This window comes from Crocodylus porosus, unplaced genomic scaffold (assembly GCF_001723895.1).
Source record: "Crocodylus porosus isolate Cpor-Errol unplaced genomic scaffold, CroPor_comp1, whole genome shotgun sequence".
NCBI classification, from domain to species: Eukaryota; Metazoa; Chordata; order Crocodylia; family Crocodylidae; genus Crocodylus; species Crocodylus porosus.
In genome coordinates, this window is record NW_017728943.1 from 61,167,591 (window position 1) to 61,174,477 (window position 6,887).

General features: G+C 42.3%; 1 long non-coding RNA gene across 1 annotated transcript; it reads left to right on the forward strand.

Moving 5' to 3' along the window:
* The first annotated feature begins 44 nt into the window (after positions 1-44).
* LOC109319697 lies at positions 45-4,678 on the forward strand. Its single transcript, XR_002103597.1, has 3 exons — positions 45-153; positions 4,157-4,228; positions 4,505-4,678. It is a non-coding gene; the product is annotated as an uncharacterized LOC109319697 (long non-coding RNA).
* The last annotated feature ends 2,209 nt before the right edge of the window (positions 4,679-6,887 follow it).

Consider the following 6,887-nt stretch of genomic DNA (forward strand, 5'->3'; position numbering starts at 1 on the left):
GGGGAGCCCGTCCCTCCCCGCCAGTGTCGTCACGATCAGGAGACTCACTTCCTGTCTCGGGGCCCTCCCGTTGCAGCTAAGCTGGCTACTGCTTCCGGGTCACAGAGAGGCCGGGACGGGCCAAGCTCCTCTCCCCGCCTCTCCGGGCGCCGGGTAAGTGCCGGCAGTGGATGTGTTGCTTGCGCTCTCTGTGGGCGTAGGGCCAGGCCTGGGCGGGGGGTAGGGGGCTCGCCCTGGGCCCACGCGCTGGCTTCCGGCCTTCTCCCCCCTTCCCAACCGAATTGCTGTCGGCACGCGCTGCCCTCGCGCCCCGCCGGGCGCTCTAGTCACTAACCGCCTCCCCTGTCGTTCGAAAGGGGCGGGGCGGAGTTGGACGTTGGGGGCCTTTGCAGGTGGCAAAGGGGGAGGGGCAGCAGGAAGCTGCGGGGTTCACGCACCTGTTGCTTGTGCCACCCTTTAGCCTGAGCCCCCATCCTCTGCCTTTCTGCCCCCTCCAGGTGACACCTGTCTGGCTCCGAGGCCCTAGGTTTGATGCTGCTGGTTTAGCTTATAAGCATAGCGGGGCTTTGACATTTTAATCCTCCTGCCTTGTTCCCTTCCCCTTCCTAGAGCTGCTTCAATGGAGATTAGATAGATACTGCATAACTAGGGTGGCCATCATAGAGGACATTCCATATTTCTGCTACTCTGTCCTCTATTAATACGAAACACAGTGCCTTCGTGTCCTCTATTTTTCTTGTCAAGAGCAAAACTAGACATAAAGGCGCCTGGTTTCTTATCAGTAGAGGACAACGGACTGTCTTCTGTGACGGCCCCCTATGTGTAACAGCCACGTTTGTCCACGTTTTGTGCAAGAAATTAAAGGACTTTTTCTGAAGGAAGCAAACATTCCCATTCTGTTATGCTAGAGAGAGTGAAAGACCCCTGCTGCACGTTACATGTATTCCACAATTCGCTGGTGAATCTCACCGTAAATTTAGACCAGCCACACGTGCAAAGTAACAATTGCGCCATTCTCTGGTGAATCTTGCCATAACTTTAGACTGGTCACACATGCAGCGTAATCTTCATTGCACAATAAAGAGGTCTATCCAACTATAAAAAAGAGCGGAGCAGCTGTAAAGTTAGTGTTTGAAAAGGTGTAGCAACTCTAGCTGGTTTCAGTCCAGTTTTTGTTTGAATGTGTAGCAAGGCACCTGGGTTTAGAATTTGGCTGAACTCACATCATGCGTCTAATAAACCAGCCACTAAAATGAATTATTTTCCCTTGATCTATTAACATTTTAGTGACCTGTGTCAGGGTTGCCATGAATTAGAAGCTTAAGTAAAACTCATTTAAAACAATTTGTGTTCTTGATAGTTATGTAACAAATTCCTAGTGTGAACATCTTGTTAGTGTAATACACAGTACCTTGAGGGTAGACAAGGTATGAGTTTTGTGTCATTTTCAGCATGTATTGCCAGTGCAGATGCAGAGCACCAGTCCTTTCTGTTTCAGTCATAAAACTAGGTAGGTCAGATCATCCCCTTCATTGTTTTTCTGCCAATCTAGGCTTGCTACTTACAGCATGTTTCCTTGTATTATGCATAGCTGTTACAGACAACATGACATTTTGTGTATGTGAAGGGATTCTGTTATGCCAGTCAAAATTTTCTTTTCTCCATCACTGCTGAGCAACAGATGGTCTGTTTGACTGCTCCCACTTCATCCCAAAGCTGGCTGAATTTCAGTGACTCTTTTTGTATTTAGCTGGAAATCCTTTGTGTTAAGTCTTCTGGATGGAAAACATATAGGCCATGAGTCTTTCAAAAAAAAAAAAGCTATAAGCTCAAAGGCCTGCAATAATTGTTTTTAAAACAGACTTCAAAAAATGATGCATGTATAAGTTTTGCATGAAAATTTGCTTGTGTAATAAGGGCACCTTCTAAATATATGCACACCAAAAATACATTCACATGCAATATCTTTGTATTCACCTATGCACATGCACTGGGTTTTGGCTTATTCTTATCATATCAGAATTAGACTCTAACTGCATTTCATCATCTTGTAGTTTCATAATTTTTACATTTTACTTCTTAGTTAGCCTAAATAATAGGCATAAATCAAAGAAATATTCCCTGATCTCTGCCACCACTGTACATCAGTTTTCTATGACAGTGAATCAGAAAATGATTTTAAAAAATTATTTTAGAAAGGGGAAGGGGGAAATAGCATAATAAAAACAATGGACTTAAAGAAAACAGTCTAAACCTTTTCGACTCAAAATACCCCTCTTTAGGCCCAAGCATCTCTCAGAAAATGTTAGTTCTTAGCTTCCATTAATTTTTTTTTACTAGAAAAATGTAGTCTTCTGTAATTCTTCTGTTGAAAAAACTCGGAAAGCCTGCAACATGTCAGAACGTTTTTGACACTGGATTCCTATTTGAAATCTCTGGCTTTACCATGTAAATCCCATCAAGGTGTTTGCATGTTTTTAACCATGCTAATATTGTACGCCAACCTTAAAAGGATCTTGCAATACCTTTGTTGAGAATTCCTGGTCTAGAGCAGAGATCCCCAACCTTTGAGCCCTATAGGCTGGATAAGTAGTGTAGGATGAGTGTGCAGGCTGGATCTAGTTCATGGGCCATCCAATGCACCTAGCACCCCAGCCCAATCTGGCATGGGCGAGATTGGGCCCCAGCCCCAAGTACTAGATCAGGCCCTGGCCCTGGCCCTGGCCTTAAACATGCTGTCATATGTGCCAAATCAGGCCCACTGCCCCAGCTCCATGAGTGCCAGATCAAGCCCACTACTCATGCCCTGACCCTGTGCATACTAGATTGAGCCTGCCCCCAGCTCCACACACACTGGAAAAGTCCCTTCACCCTAGCTGTGACCCCAAGTACACTCTATTGGGCCCCGCTCCTGGCCCTACACACTGGCCACTGGCCAGATGCCATGCACAGGGCCTTATCTGGCCCACAGGGTTTGGAAATTTGGCAGTGAAGGAATGTTGCCAGTGTTAATTGCTATTACTTTCCCACCACCAAATTTCCAGATCCTTGGGGAGCTCCATGGGCTGGGTTACATGGCTCCACAGGACAGATCTGGCCCATGGCTAAGCGTTGAGGATCTACAGTCTAGAGGAAGTGCTGGATAGTGTATACACAACTGGTTGGAAAACCATACTCAAAGAGTAGCTATTAATAATTCACTGGGAGAATTTATCATGGGGTTCTGGAGTTCAGTTCAATATTTTCACTAATGACTTGAGTGATAGGGTAGAGAGTGCATTTATTAAATTTGTGGCCAAGGTGAAGGGAATTGCAGGCACTTTGGAAAACAGGATTAGAAAACAAAATGATCTTGACAGCATTTTAAAAAATGAGAAAAATAGGGTGAAATTCAAAAAGGACAAGTGCAAAATGCTGCACTGGGGATGGAATAATTATTGTATGAATATAACTTGGAGAACAAATAGGTGGGAGGCAGTTCTGTAGAAAAGGATCTAGAAGTTGTAGTAGATCACAAAGTTAATCGGTCATAATTTTGTCAACAGTGTCATAATTTTGTGAAAAGAACCAATAAGAAACTGGGATATAGAGGAATATTCTGTATAATTTTTTTCAACTCTGTTGACAAGGCCTCAGCTGCATATTTCATTCATTTTTGGACATCACATTTCTAGAAAAATGCAAATCATTGGACAAAACGCAGTGAAAAGTAAAGAAAATTATCAGAGGCTTAGAAAACAAGAGCTGTGAGGAAAGATTGAAACAACTGGGAAACAGGATAATTCTTGAAGTATAGAAGGTTTTATACGTCTTTTTTCATGTCCATTTGTGTAGGACAAGAACTATGGGGATAATTTGCAATGGGAGAGATATAGGTTGGATATCAGGGAAACCTGTCTAACTAAAGATAGTAAAAAACTGGAATGGGCTACCTAGCTAGCTTGCTGAATCAACATTGCTGGACATTTTTTAAGAAGAGTTTCATTAAATATCTGGATGATTTGGAGGTAGAGTTGTTCCTGCTTTGGACCTGAGGAACAGACTAAATGTCCTGTTGAGGCTTCTTTCTGCCTTATTTTCTTACTATTCTGTGCTCTTTCAAAAATCCTTTTTGTTGATAAAATTACTAATATGTAGGGGGGGGGTTTTCTCCTAGCAATGGAGGAAGGGCAAGATGAGAGAAGCAGAACAATTTGTGCAACATCGCGGGAAGAGGTGAAAATCAGAGGTGGGAGTCATTATATCAATCTTAATCTGTGACAACAGCTGCAGTATTAGAAGTCTTGTTTTATTTGTGGTGTACTGTACTTGAGTTAAAAAGTTTGATTGCATTGCTCAGCAGTCAAATACATTGAAAATGGAACCTTTAGAAGATAAAGTTCAATGAGAAAATAATACATTGATTAATCTTACCATAACTTTTAATTTACATGAAAATGTTTCTTCTGTGCTTGTTATCAGCTGTTGTGTTGCTGCTTAAACCTAATGAACCTTTTCTTCTCAGGGAGAGAAAAGAGGAAGCGAAAACGCAGCCGAAGCCGATCATCATCCATTTCATCTACATCATCCTCTAGTAGTAGTTCTACTTCCTCCTCCTCTTCACACTCTTCATCAAGGTCTTCCTCCTCCTCCTCCTCCTCCTCAAGAAGCAGAGGTAGGTTGCTACTGCTTCACTTTGGTGAATATTTATCAGATGGTGGTTATACGTATCAGGAGCAGTGACGCAAATATTTGAAGCTTTACCCCTACACTGCTGGGAAATGACTGTGCAGGCAACAAGACTGTATACTTTCTTCAGGCTTTTTTTTTTCATGTAACCACTTCCTATAGCTGGTCAAGTGCCTGCTGGTACATCGTTCATTTTGTAGAGTTGTTAATTTAAATCTTGCTAGAAAAAACTTTCCTTTTACTAAAGGGGTTTCTCAATTAGATACTATATAAATTTTAATATTTCTATACATTCATGTGAAATAGTCAGAAACCCCATTTCCCTTTATATACCCAAGTAGGCTACAATTAAGGTTCCTGGTGGTTTAATCTGCACTTTGGTCTTGATCATGCAAACATTTTAGTGTGTGTAGTTGGCATGTGTGAATATTCCCGCTGAATTCAGTGGGGCTCCTTTCATTATCACGATCAAGTGAGATCAAGATCTCTTTGTGTTAGTGCTTCTGGGGAAATTTGGAATTGTCAACTTTGGTCTTGGGGAATATGTTTAGGTAATGTTATGCTGATAAATACATTGTTTTGGGATGGAGAGGTTTGAAACATTCTGGTATGTGGGAGTATCGTGAGCAAAATGACTACATTGCCCTTTTTGTAAGGAAGGAGTGCTTCAGATTAAACAGAATGCATTAGCCCTTTCCTCACCCTAATACAGCAGAATGTGTAGAAAGCAACTGTGATTAAGTAAAGCCTGAGGCTGCAAGAAAATGGAAAGATATGAGCTATAAACACTAGCTTTGAAGTGTTTTGAAGTCCAGCTGAGGCAGAGTGGAGGACAGGAACCCTGGCCCAGAGCTGGGCAGCAAAGTTCTACAGTTTTGGGGCTAAAGTTACTAGTCCTGTTGGCTGTTGTTGTGGTTTTTGCTTTAGTTCCTTTCTCCACCCTAACAGTAGAATGTATAGGAGAACATTTCAATGTGTGTAGTTAACATGTGTGAATATTCCCCCTTAAATCAGTAGAGCTCCTTTCATTATCATGATCAAGCAAGTTCAAGATCTCTCTTTGTTAGTGCTTCTGGGGAAATCTGGAATTGTGCATAATCTGCAGAAACCAATAAATAATACATTTAAGTCTACATGGCACAATGCAGTATCATGAGGTATCCAAGTCAGCTCAGGTATCAGAAGCAGAGTAGATCTATTAGCACAGCATTCCTCCACCCAGGGTTATTGCAGGAGAAGCATGAATTGTACCATGTGTACATATTCTACTTTTGAAATAATATAAATATATTGGTCTACTCCAAGTAATCATTGCCAGTGAACTGTATATTTTAATGTCTATGTTAGACCACTAGGTGGCAGGAAAGTGCAATTCATGTATCCTATTTTTTTCAGGCTTTATTTTTTCCAGAGTGTATTTAGTAGGGCTGTACAAAGCTTCAGTCCCTGATTCAATTAGGCAGAGATTTGGCCCAATTTGGTGGCCGAATTTCCGAATTGGATCAGGAGACCCTTTAATCTCTCTATATTAAATCAGAGCCCTCCAAATCAATTCGCAGAGATTCAGAAAGATTCAATGATTTGGATGTAGACACAGCTTTAAATGTTTTTTCTACATACCTCAAGGTACCAGGCGGCTTGTGAGTGCTGCAATGGTGGGATGTATAGAGTGTCCCACAGCAGCACAGGGGGCTCCCCAGTGTGCTCAGCAGCGGACCCAGAAGTAGACCAGAAGCACTTCTGGTCTGCTTCTGGGTTCGCTGCTGAGCATGCAGGGAGGGGCCCCCCGCACTCCTGTGGTATGCTCCATTTGCCCCAGCATCACAGCATTCACAAGCCTCACTGGTACCTCGAGATATGTAGAAAAAACATTTAAAGCTGTGTCTATGGCTGAATCACTGATTCTCCAAATCAGCATCGAATCTTCAGATTCGTATTTGACCTAATTGAGTCAAGGACAATGATCCGAATCAACGAATTGAATTACCGTCTCCAATTTCAGGCCGAATCCGAATCAAATAGGGCCCATTTCACACTCCCCTAATGTTTAGCCCAGCAAGGGCATTTTTGTCTTACTCGCACTTGAAAAGCCTTTCATGTGGCACTCATTCCAGATGCTTTTATCTGTAAAACAAATCCATATTTTCAAGATCCTAACATTTACAGGTCATTTTTTTCAGATTCTCCCAAGTCCAAATCAAAGAAAAGGAAGAAGGAAA